This window comes from Rattus norvegicus, chromosome 1 (genome assembly GCF_021556685.1).
Source record: "Rattus norvegicus strain SHRSP/BbbUtx chromosome 1, alternate assembly SHRSP_T2T, whole genome shotgun sequence".
Classification (NCBI taxonomy): domain Eukaryota; kingdom Metazoa; phylum Chordata; class Mammalia; order Rodentia; family Muridae; genus Rattus; species Rattus norvegicus.
The window spans coordinates 65163053-65176883 of record NC_141534.1 but is presented as its reverse complement, the minus strand read 5'-3'; positions in this window follow the sequence as shown (position 1 = coordinate 65176883).

Below are 13831 nucleotides of genomic sequence, written 5' to 3'. Positions count from 1 at the left end.
TCTGCCTGGAGCCATTCATTATACTGATTCTTTTTACAGGAGGAGAACTCAGAGCCTGATTTGGGTCTGTCTATCCCTGTGTTTAAGATTCCCATGTGCTGGAGTCCCTTGACTCATCTCTGCTCATTCAGGAATCTAATTCTCTCATCCCTAGGACAAGAATCCTAACTCCCTAGTGGATTGTTGACTACCACACTCGACGTCATCTATTGCATGTAGTTTTAAATTGAACCCATGCTAATTCATTCTATGCTCTGGTATCAGTGGTTAGGTTCACCCTACAAGGCTAGTTCTATGCAGCCATCTTGTCTTGGTTCCTGCTGTTAGTTTGCTACTTTAACCAAACAAATTTTAACTGAAGTGCCTGGAGTGCTGTTGCATTTCTCATCCCACCCACACCCTCTGGCTGGCCTGCAGAAGGCTGGGTAAAGTTCCTCTCACAGGACTTGCCTTAGTCATTTGAAATGAAAATACCAGAGGTTTATACTAACCAGATTTACATGGGTAAATCTCCAAACCAAAAACGCCCATGCAAGGAACAGAAAACTCAATAATATAACGACAAAGTGTGCGATTAGATTGGACAAATACACCTCTACAGCACTCTATTGCCCATTTATGAAATCTCTAGCTACTTGTGGCTCCTCCAGGCCACAGGGGTCTGCTCCATTTTCAACCTCTTCCTCCTCCATCTACTTCTTGCCCACATCCTCCATCTCTATTTTTCTTTCTCTCCCTTTTCCAATGCATTCTGCTCTACCTTTTCCTTCCATTGTCCAATCAGAGGAAGTAACCTTTATTTGGCTAATTACTATTTCACCTGACATCATCTGAATATGTGATCTATTGCACTACAGGTCCACCCTGTTGGGAAAGCAAAAATACAAAGAGCAATCCACAAGACATTTTGCTCATTTTGAGTTAACACATATTGTAATTTCACCACATCTTTTTCATCATTTTTATTCTATTCTTATTAAGTTATTTCTAGGGAATATTTGTAGTTTTTAACTACAATGCTTACACATAGTAAGGAGGAGTTACAACACCCTAGACCTGAGCAGAATCTCTGAGGAGGTATACTTCCACTGTCAATACAAAGACTTAAGGACCATGGGACACAGGAGCAACACCAAGGTCCCAATACCACACCATCAGCTCCCTGGCAGCCCCATGACCATCAAACTGCTTCTAAAGAAGCAATGGTGCCAGCCACTCATGACCAAGGCAGAGACAATGATGATGGTCGACCACCTGAACAGCATCTTATTTCCCCAAGTAAGAGCTCATTGAAGGACAACAGTTTTATGAAAACACCAGAAAATGGGGGTAAGGTAGAGGAGGATAAAGTCAGGCAAATATTTAGGCAAATTAGAGCAACTGTGAGCTAATGCCATGAGCACGGTATAGTACACAGGGAACTCAAACCATATAAGATTATGTTGGACATAAATGGATAAGTTAAAATCATAGACTTTCTTTCGCCTTAGAACACAAGTTGAACCAGGGCAATGCTGAACTGGCACTGTGGTGCTTTGTCTTTTGGAACTCCTGAACTCTTGCCCAGCAAACTTTATGATAGTCCACAAAATGACATTTGGACCTTAGTTTTACATGGTACTTAAAAAGTTAAGATCTTTACTCTGTATTCATACTAGATTTGAAAAGACTTGTTGTGGCAATCGTATTTTGCCACCTGTTGGGTGTTAGAAGAGATGGATAACCTGCTTAGCCTCTTAATGATACTCAACATGAAATATAGGATGACAGTCACTGATGTGATGATGTACCGCTGGTTAGAGGAAGACTGGAAGGCTTTCTCAAATCCCTATGAGGACTGAGCTCCATCACACAAGACCCTGTAATTGTGGACGACATGGAACATATTGAGTCCAGAGCCTAAGATATTACAATGTATAATCAACCCATGGGATCATGTTGCTTACTGTCCTGGCAAGTTCTCCAGGTGCAAGGCTGAACAACAGAGGCTCACACATTGAGTTCAGTTATTCCCTAACCTTGATGATAATGATTCATTCCCTTTGGGCTCAAGGAAGAGTGGAAGCTACCCCACCCTAAGCACACTGGTCTCATCATCCTCCAATGGCTTTCTGTTTCCCTGCGGCTATAAACTGGTCCATGATTGGCAATAAGAGCCCCTGGTGCTGCCCTTCTCTCTTCAGGCCACTCCAGATGACACCCACACTGGAGAAACATGCATCCATGCCTCCAGTGTCACCTGAATACACTAAATAATCAGCCTCACTGAGAAGAACAATGGCAATAAGAACACAGAAGCCAATCTACTCTCCTGGTATGCCTCAGTAGGGAGAAAGTCTGTCCTCAGCTAGTGCCAGCCCAGAGGCTTTAGGGACAGACCAAGCAAAAGTGGTGTTCCTGACACAATGAGGTCCATTGTCAATGGAGGTCCTGGGACAGTGGATGTGCTTCAACAGTTGAGGTCCTCAGAATATAGAGTAGAAGCTATGGAGGTCCCAGGACAGGGGAAGTGCCATATCAATGGTGCTTCGACAACTGTGGAGGTGCTGCAACAGTCGAGTTCCTTCAAATTGGAAGACTTGTGACAGTGGAGTGGCTGAGTTTTTGGAGGTACTGCAAGAGTGGAGGTACTGTGACAGTTGAGGTGCTTCATCAGTTGAGGTCCTGTAACAGTGGAGTTCCTAAAACATTTCAGGTCCTTTGACAGTGGAGTAGCAGCTGGGACAGTGGATATGCTGCTACAGTGGAGGTCTTGAAAAACTTCAATTGATGCACGAGTCAGGATCTTTGACCTAGGAGGTGATGGGACAGTACAGGTGTAGGAGAGCCAGTAGAGGTGTGGCGACAATAGAAATGCTATAATAGTGAAAGCCTTGCAGCACTAGAGGTCCTGTGATAGTGGAAGTGCTTCGACAGTAGACGTATTGTGACAGAGGAGGTCCTGCCAATTCTAGTTTCAGAGGAAATAGATGTCCTGAAAAGTGGAGGTTGTTCAATAGTGGGCTTCATGTGATAGTTGAGGTGCTACCACAGTGAAAGTCCAACATCAGTGGGTGGACATGCTGTGCCAGTTGAGGTAATGGAACTTGGATTTCCTGAGTTATTGGAGGTCCTGTGACTGTGGGGTCCTGGGAGAGTAGAGGTGCTGAGACACTGCTCTGTGATATTGGATGACCTTGTGACAGTTTAGGTGCAGTGACAATGAAAGTCCAGCAACAGTACACATACTGTGACAGTAGATGTCCTGAAAATTGAGGGTCCTGACAATGCAGCCGCTGTTAGTGAGAAGGTCCTATGACACTGGAGGTCCAGTGATAGTGGAGGTACTGGGACAGAAGCCACACTGGAACAGTGGATGTCCTGCTACAGTGCACATCAAAGTGCTTGTAACGATGATGATTTTTGACCACTCTAACTTCATTTCACTGCGCAAGTAATTGAGTCTGAGACAAGATAATACCTTGTCATGGTGCTACTTGAATGCCACTAGTTTTACAGTTAAGTCTGAAGGTCTAGGCTGTGACAGAGGAGGTCCTTTGACAGTGATAGCCCTGCAAAATTGGACATCCTACAACACTGGAGCTCCTGCAACAGTGGAGGTCTTGAGACTCTAGATTTACATTGACATTGCAGGACCTGCAGCAGTGGAATTTCTCTGCGAGCTGAGGTCCTGCAACATACTAGTTGCTGAGAGAATCAATTTTCTGCAACAGTGAAGGTCCTACAATAGTTCAGGTCCTGAAAAGTTGAGACTCTGTGAGAGTAGAAGTACAGGGAAAGTGTAGGTCCTGTGCCAGGAGAGGCCCTGCAATTTGGAGGCCCTGAGAATGTGGAGTTGATTTGACAACAGAGTTTCTACCACACTGGTGTTCCTGTGACAGTGTCCAACAAAGTCCTTGTATTAGAGAAGAAATAATGCCAGCCAGCAATGACCATGGAAGTGATGATGATGGTTGATCACCCCAACATCATCTCGATTCTTCAAGTAATTTAGACCAAAACAATACATCTATTCATGGAGCTGGTTGAAGTGCAACAGCTTTACAAATACACCCAAAAGTATGGCTACCTAGAGCAAGGCAAGGCCAGCAAAATATTGTGTAAATAATAGCTGTGATGAGCTACTGCTATGGGCACACAATATTTCACAGGCACCTAAAGCCAAAGAATATTGTGTTGTACATCAATGGGAAAGTCAAAATTACCAACTTTGGCCTTAGTATCCCATTCCAATCAGGGTAAATGATGAACCAGCACTGCAGTACTTATACTTTTTGTGTTCCTGAACTCTTCTTTGGCAAATTTTATGACGTTCCAAAGAACTAAATTTGACGCTTAGGTGGAGTTTTATATTTCATGGCAGTCAGAAAGTTTCCATTTGACTCTCTCTTCATTCTAGAGTTGAGAAGACAGGTTGTAGCAGGAGTGTGTGGTGCCTCTGGTGTGGTGTCAGAAGGACCTACTTAGCCTCGTAATGACAGTCAACCCTAGATATAGGCCAAAAGTCACTGTGGTCATGATGCAACCCTAGTTCAACTAAGGCTAGACGCAGTTCCCAAATCCCTATGAGCAACTAATCCCCCTCAGGCCAGACCCTGTAAGTATAAGAGCAATGGAATATATAGGATTCCAAGTGCTGGAAACTAAGGACACTTCAACTGAACAAAATTATAACCAGACCATGGCATCCTACTTCCTTCTGCAAAGGCAGGAAGTTCACAGGCAAGACAGCACAAAATAGGCTTGGACAGTCAGCACAGTGGAGGTGTGGGGAAAAAGCAGGTGCTAAGACAGTGGATGTCCTGCTACAGTGGCCTCCAAGTCCTTGTGAGGAAGAAGCACTTATGCCATCCAATAATGACGACGGCAATGATGACAATTGTGGTTAACCACTCCAACATCATCTTCAATAATTGAGACAAAAACAAGTAGATACCTTGTCATGGAGCTGTGTGAGGTTCAATGTCTTCATTAATGTATCTGAAAGTATGGCTACATAGTGAAAGACAAGGCATGGGAAATACTTATGCAGATATTAGCAGCCTGGATCTACTGTCATGGGCACAGAATAAATACAGGACTTCAAAACAAATAAAATGGTGGATAAGAACAATAAAGTCAAAATCATCGACATTGGCCTTAGTACCCAAGACAAACCAGAGCAAATGCTGAACCTGTACTACGGTGCTAACACTTTTGATGCCCCTGAACTCTTCCTGGGTTATACTTATGATGGTCCAAAGAACCACATATGAATGTTAGTCTTACATTTTATGGTACCTGAAAAAGTTACCTCTGTTTTCATATAAGAGCTGAAAAGACAGGTTGTGGCAGGTGTGCATCTTGACCACTGTGGGGTGTCAAGAGAGCTAGATGACCTGCTTAGCATTTAATAACAGTCAAACCCAGAAATATCAGTCATAGACATGATAATGCACCCCTGCTTCAAAGAAGATTGGGAGCGTTTCCCAAATCCCTATGAAGAAATGATACCTCTCAGGCCACACCCTGGAATTTTGGATGTAGTGCAACATGTTCCATTCAAAACACAAGACATAAAGATTCTTTACATCAAAGAAAGTCTAAGCAGATCATGGCATCCAACTGCTTACTGGAAGGACAGGCTATTCTGATGCCTGGCTTCATACCCAGGCTCAGACAGTGAGTCTAGTAATGGCTCCATTCCCTACCCTTAATGATTATGCTGCTGTCCCTCTAGGACTGGACTGCAGAGGAGTGAAAACCAACCCACCATTGACACATTGGACTTGTCCACCCCATGGCCTCATTTATGCCTTTGTCTATATTCTAGTCATAGAGCTTTCAGAAGAACCACTGGGACTGGCTTTCTTCACAGGCCACTACAGATGACCTGGACAAAACATACATGCCAGAGTATCTTCTTCCTTCATTCAACAAGCAGCCTCAGGCCGAACAGAAGCATCAATGAGAACACAGAAGACAACCTATTATCTCTCTGTGCATGAGGAGAGGGCGAGTCTGCCCCCATCAGTGGCTGGCTAAGAGGATTCAAGGGATGGTCCAAGAAATTAGGAATATCCAAATGAAGCAGTGTTCCTGTGCTCAATCAAGCAAGAAAACTCTCCTGGGCAGGACAGTATCTCTCCTGAGAAATGAGGGCTGGAGACAGCATCCAAAAAATAAGCGGCAGGCAGGCAAGGACAGGTACCTTTGTGCTTTGTTCTACCCAGTTTGCTCTGTGTTGCTTAGCTCTGTCTCTGGTATCCATTTCTGCAAAATCGTTTCTGTCTTAACGTTTTAAGTACTGTATGATTCTTCCGCCAATTCTTCTCCCTCTTCTAGATTTCTCCTCTTCCGAACAAGGACTCAATATGACTGATGTGTACCCTGGACTTCAGAGTTGTCCTGTTACCCCATGCCTTTACCAGGACGGTATCACCACCAAAAGGAAACGGTTCCCACAAGGTGAGGTCTAGAGGCCTATGGATTCATGCAATCTTCTAGGGGCAACTGATCCTTGCACATATGGCAATTAATCACAAGCAGTTTGGAACAAATTCTTATTTTGTCAAAAGTAACATCATTCTCCATTAAGCTTCAAAATAAATAACCAGCAAAGCCTTGTAATAAGTGATAGTGGTGTTGATAAAACAGTGCAGCACCCGTGACATTGTAGGTCCTTCAACAGTGGAGGCACTGAGAGACATTGTAGTTCGTGCAACAGTGGAGGCACTGAGATAGCGAAGGTCCTTTTACATTCAAGATCATGCAACAGTGGAGGTCCTGAAAGAGTGGGCGTCCTGAGACATTGGAGATGGGATTGGTACAGTGGAGGTCCTGAGACAATGCAGGTGTTGCAAGAATGGATGTCCTGCAATAGGGGTTGTCTTTAGACAGAGGAGGTCCTGCTACAGTGGAATTCCTGTGATAGCTGAAGTTTTGAGACAATGTCAGACCAGGCACAATGGAGATGCTGTGCCAGGAGAGGTTCTACACAAGTCGAGTTGGTGATAGAGTGGATGTTCTAAGACAGTGGAGATCTGGTGACAGTGGAGGTCCTGCCCCACTGGAGGTTCTGGAACAATCGAGGTCCTGAGACAGTGCAGTTGCTCGAACATTGGAGTTTATGCACCATTGTAGGTCATGTGAGAGTGGAGGTGCTGGGACAGTAAAGGTGATGGGACAATGGAGGTCCTGTGACTGTTTTGGTGCTGCGATATTGGAGATCCTTCATCAGTTGAGGTCGTGGCACATTTGAGGTCCTGAAATATTGGATGTCCTGCATTATTGGAGGTCCTCAGTCAGTGGAGATGGGCCTGGGACAGCTGAGATCTGGTAAAAATGGGGGTGTTTCCACAATAGAGGTCATGCAACAGTAAATGTCCTGATACAATGCAGTTGTTCCAACACTGTAGGTTCTGCAATAGTTGGTTTGCTAGAACAGTGAAAGTGGAGATCCTGCTTCAACAGAGGTCCTTTGACAGGGAATGCCCTGCAACAGTGAACATCCTTCAACATTGGAGGTCCTGTAACAGTGGATGTCATGAGTCAGTGCCATTGAAATGACGGTGGAGGTCCAACAAAAGAGGAATTATTGTGCCAGTAGAGGTCCTGCAAAAGTCTGGCTGCTAAAAGAGTGCATGTTCTAAATTGGAGGTCCTGCAACAGTTAAGGTACTGCAACAGTCTAAGTATAGATACTGTGCATATCCTGTGCTAGTAGAGGTCTTGCACATTGGTGTTGCTCACCGTGAAGTTGATGAGACACTGAAGGTCCTGCCACAGTGGAGGTCCTTATAACAGTTGAGGTCCTGCAACAGTGGAAAACCAGTGTCAATGGATAACCTGTGCTAGTAGAGTTCCTGCAGCTTGGATGTCCTGAGAAAGTGGAAGGGCTGAGACAATGGAGGTCTTTTGACAATGCAGGTCCTTATAACCGTGATATAGGAGGACTTGTGACAATAGAGGTCCGTGAAACAGTTGAAGTGCTGTGACAGTGGATGTTCAGGGACAGTAGAATTCCTGTGCCAGTAGAGATCTTGCAGTTTGGAGGTACTGAGTCTGTGGAGTTTCCTGACAGCCGAGGTACTACCACAGTGGATGTCCTGTGACAAGGGAGTTCTTAGGGTAGTGCAGGTCCTGGGACAGTGGAAGTACTGCTACAATGGTTATCAAAATGCATGGAAAGAAGCAGCAAGGATGCCACCCAGACCAGACCATGGAAAATATAATGAAGAAATTAATCCACCCCAAAATCATATTGCTTCACCAAGGAATTGAGTCTGAGACACGTCTATACCTTCTCATGGAGCTCTCTGAAGTTCTACAGCTTTACAAATTCATCTGAAAGTCTGTGATAGTGGAGGCCTTAGACAATGTAAGACCAGCCACAATGGAGATCCTGTTCCAGTAGAAGTTCTGCAAAAGTCTAGTTGGTGATAGAGTGGATGTCCTGAGACAGTGGAAGTCTGGTGACAGTGGAGGTCCTGCACCATTAGAGGTTCTGGATCATTCGAGGTCCTGAGACATGCAGGTGCTCAGACAATGGAGTTCCTGCAACAGTGTAGGTCCTGTGAGAGTGGAGGTGCTAGGAAAGTGAAGGTGATGGACAGTGTAGGTCCAGTGTAGGAATATTGTGTTCCTACAACATTGGAGGTCCTGCAACAGTTGAGGCTCTCATACCGTGCAGTTCTTCCAACTTTGGAGGTCATGCAATTGAACAGGTCGTGGGAAAATTGAGGTTCTGGGACAGTAAGGTTGTTGGGACAATGGAGGTGCTATGTCACCTGAGGTCCTGGGACATTTGTGGTCCTGCAATATTGGAGGTCCTAAGACAGTGTAGATGACCTTGGAATAGTTGAAGTCTGGAATAAAGGGAGGCTCTGCACCAGTAAATGTCCTGACACACTGGAGATCCTGCAGTTTGCCTGGACAGTGAAGGTCCTACAAAAGTGGAGGTCCTGTGACAATGGAGGTCATGAATCGATGCATTGGCACTGACTGTAGAGAGCCAGCAGCAGTGGACTGTCTTTGCCAGTAGAGGTCCTGCAAGATTCTAGCTGTTGTGAAAGTGGATATCCTACAACATTGGAGAGCTGGCATTAGTGAATGCCCTGAGACAATGGAGATCCTGCAGGAGTTGGTTTGTTTGGACAGTGAAGGTGCTACAAAAGTGGAAGTCTTGCGTCAGTGGAGGGGCTTGGCAAAAATGGATGTGCTGCCACACTACTGGTCCAGCAACAGTGAATATCATGAGACAGTGCATTTGCAGTGACAGTGGAGCTCCAGCAACTGTGGAATTTTTGTGCCAGTAGAGGTCCTGCAAATTCTAGCTGCTGAGAGGGTCTATGTCCTGCAACCTTGTTGGTCCTGCAACAGTTGAGGTACTGCAAAAGTGTAAGTCCAGCTACAGTGGATATCCTGTTATAGTAGAGGTCCTTTAAATTGGCCTTGGTGAGACAGTGGACGTCCTGTGATAGTGGAGGTCCTATGACACTAGAGGGGCTGGAACACTGGAGGTCATGCCAAAATTGCAGTTCTTGTAATGGTTGCGGTGTTGTGACAGTGGAAATCTAGCGACAGTGGACATTCTGTAGGAAAGTAGAGGTCCTACAATATAAAAGTCCTTGGACAGTGGAGGTACTGACGCACTGGAGGTCCTGTGAGAACGAAGTTTCTTATAACAGCTGTGACACTGGAAGTACAGATAATGTAAATGTCCTCTGATAGGAGAGCTCCAACAAACTGAAGTTGCTGAGAGACAGGAGGTCCTACAACAGCAGTGGTCCTAAGACAGTAGAGATCCTGTAACAGTGGAGAGGCTGAGACCCTGGAGGTCCTTTGACAGTGGACTACTTTGTAACAATAGACGTGCTATGACAAGGGGGTTGTACAATAGTAGAGGTCCTTGTTATAGTTGAGGTACTCCAACAGTGGAAGTTTAGGGACAGTGACTTCCAGTGCCCGTAAAGGTCTTGCAATTTGGAGGGTCTGAGACAGAGGAGTTGCCTGACCACAGACGCCCTACCACAATATTGGTCCTTTGACTGTGGAGGTCTTGGGATAGTTCAGGTGCTGGGACAGTGGAAGTTCTGCTACAGGGGTTATCAAAGTGCATGCAAAGAAGAAGCAATGGTGCCAGCCAAACATGACCATGGCAAATATAATGAAGTTTTTCATCCACCCCAACATCATCTTGCTTCTCCAATTGAGTCTGAGACAATTCTAATAACTTATCGTGAAACTGGTTGAAATTTTACAGCTTTACAAATACATCTGAAAGTCTTTCCACCGAGAGGAGGAAGGAGCCAAGGAAATATTTAGGCAAATATTAGCAGGCTTTATCTATGGCTATGGGCACTGTATAAGTTCACAGTGACCTTAAACCAGATTATATTTTGTTAGAGAAGAACAGAAAAGTCAAAAGCATCGACTTTGGCCTTCAACTCAAGACAAACCTGGGCAAATGCTGAACTGGCAGCATGTTGCTTACCCTATTGATGCACCTGATCTCTTCCTAGGACAACTTTATGATGGTGCAAAAAAAAAAAAAAAAACAACGTATGGATCTTAGGAGTAGGCTTATATTTCACTGTTGTATTTGACGCCGTTGTCATACAACAGTTCAGAAGACAGGTTGTAGCAGGTGTGTACCCTGCTCACTGTGGGGTGTCAGAAGAGGCAGCTTAGCCTCTTAATAAAAGTCAATCCGAACTATGGGCTGTCAGTCACAGAGGTGATGATGTACCCCTGGTCAATGAAAACTGGAAGAGGTTCACAAATCCTTATGAAGAAGTGATCCCTCCCATGCCAGATACTCCAAAAGAGGAAGAAACGTAATATATTGAGGTTTGAGGTAAAATATTATAGATTCATTGCATCAAAAAGGTATAACCAGAATATGGCATCCTATTGCTTAATGTAACAGCCAGTTATACACAGGAATTGCTTCACAACACAGGCTCAGCAGCTTTGTCCAGTTACGGTCCCATTCTCTACCCTTGCTGATTTCCCTCTAGGACTAAATAGGAATAGAAGTGAACACAACATAGACACATTGTTCTCCTCATCTTCCAATGGCCTAGTGTCTCCCTATGATCATAAAGCTAGTCAAAGAGGAAGCAAAGAGCCATTGGGCATGCCCTTCTTTTCAGGACACTCCCGACAACACGCACAGTGAACAAAGCATACATACACACCAGAAGTGTCCTGTGTCTTCACTCAACCATCAGCCACACTTAGAAGAGCTGTAGCAACGAGAAAACAGAGGACAACCTACTTTCCTGCTGTCTCTCAGCAGAGAGCAGGACACTGCCCAGCTGGGGATTTCCCAGAGGCATTAAAGGATGAACCAATTACAATGGGGAAATTCACTGATGAAGCTGTGTGGCTGCTTTCCTTCAAGAATAAAACCTTACAAGGGGGTGGAGGAAGAGTTTTCTCCCAGAAATGAGGCCAAGGGAGATTGTCCAGAGAACATGCAGATGGCAAAACCCACGTGCCTTTATACTTTGTCCTTCCCAGTTTGCTCTGTGCTCATTCTTCCTCTGGCTCTGTTTTCCAGTTCCCCATAATTCTTACCTTCTTATATCCTCTAAGTATTTTATGATTCTTCCCCCAACCCAAGCCTTCTCCTTCTTCTGGATTTCTTCTCTTCCCAGCAAGGACTCAATATGACTGCTGTGTAGCCCACTCTAGAGCGTGGTGCAGCTGAATGCATCCATTCACCTGAAGTTTATCACACTCTAAAAACACCAGCTTCCACAAAGTGAGGTGGAGAGTGGTATGAGCTCATGAAATCTTCCATAGGTTAGTGGTCCTAGCACACACGGCATTTATCACAAGAGCTATAGAACAAATTCTTATGCTTTCAAAAGTAGCATCACATTTCATTCAGCCTCAAATCTAATAACCAGCAATGACTTTGAAAAATTGAAATTGCAGTTGCTGCAACAGTGCAGATCCTGTGAAGAGGAAGGTCCTGCAACAGTGGAGACACTGAAATGGCGCCGGTTCTGTGACAGTGAAGGTCCTTTGAAAGTGGAGGCACTGAGATCGTGGAGGTCATTCTACCTACAGGGGAGCTGCTGCACAATTGAAGGTTCTGCTACAGTGGAGGTCCTGCAAAATTGGAATTGCTGATACAGGGGTATTCCTGTCACTGTAGAGATCCTGTGGCAGTGAAGTTGCAGAATCATGGGAGATCTTGCTTCAGTTGATGTCCTGAAACACTTTAGTTGCTACGGGTGGTGCTACGACAGTGGAATTCCTGGGATAGTGGAGGTGATAGGACAGTGGGTGTCCTGAGACAGTTGTAGTGCTCCTACAGTGGAAGTCCTGCAATAGTAGTGTTGCTTGGACAGTCCAGTTCTTGGACAAAGGAGGTCCTGTGACACTTGAGATGCTGAGACTCTTGAGCTCCTGAACAGTAGAAGTGCTGTGATAGTTGAAGTGCTGAGACACTTGTGGTCCTGTAACAGTGGAGTTGACACACAGACAGTGGACTTCCTGAGGTAGTGGTGGTGCTTAAACAGTGGATGTCCTGTGACAGAGGAGGTCCTGCAATAGAGGAAGAACAATATATGCTGGCTGATGACCCAGAGCTTCCAGAAAATAGACCACCAACCAATATATATCAGAGGATGGCATTATTTGAAACCAATGGGATGGAAGGCCCTTGGTCCTGTGGAGATGTGATGCTCGAACGTAGGAGGAGGCTGGAGTGGTGGGTTTCGAAAAGTTGGGTGAGTTTAGGAGCAGCATCATAGTGGCACAATGGAGGGAGGAGGGAGAAGATGTAGGAGTGGGCATTTGTGGATTGGCACCTAGAACGTTGGACATCATTTGAGATAGTAAAAACAGTGGAAATGATAAGGTTTACATTGTCTGACCCAAACCTAAGGGATACTACATGAGGAACACAAAAACCTACAGGTGCTCACCAACAATCAGATAAAATTTGGCCTTTGGCGGTATACTCCAAAGAAACTATTCCAAGATCACTGTTTTTTGTTTTTTCAAACAAAGTTTAAAACTCTTAAGTGTACTCTCAAATCTGCCCTAATTTGCATAAATCGGTCAAAACTGTTGGCTTTGTAAACACTTCTATCTTGTCCCAATAGTCACATGCTGGTCATCCCAACAACATGATACTTATCAAGGTGGGAGTCAATCAACATGGGATCCTTGTTCCAACTCGGCATGCAGACCCTCAGCTCACCTTCTCACACACACACACACACACACACACACACACACACACACACACAGGAGAGAGAGAGAGAGGGAGAGAGAGAGAGACAGACAGACAGACAGACACACAGACACAGATTCACAAACACATGTACACACACACAGAGACACACACACCCATGAGAGAGTGATAGATCGAAAGTGAGGTAGAGAGAGAGAGACAGAGAGAGAGACAGAGAGAGAGAGAGAGAGAGAGAAAGAGAGTTCTTATCATCTACTTTCTAATGCATATTGTGTGCCCTTTGAGTTGAGCACAGAGACTTGCACATGTAAACCAGTCTTGTACACCGAGGAACATTTTCTGATCAGTATTTTCTCTTCTTCATGCAGTTCTTAAATTATCTTTAAGAGAGTGTAGGGCATTGACCTACCATGAAATCATGGACGTAAAGGTACATTTTAATACAAAGCTTACATATCACTTACAGATGACTCTAGTAGGAAGTACATTAAGTTCAGAATCATTCAATCAGAGACCCTAAATGTATATACCCCATTCTAACTGCCTTCACTTAACCTCATGTTTGGACCACTGTTCCTAGCTGGAGATTCCTGTTTATCTCCCAGAAAAAAAGGGAGGATCCATGCTTAAGTGGAAC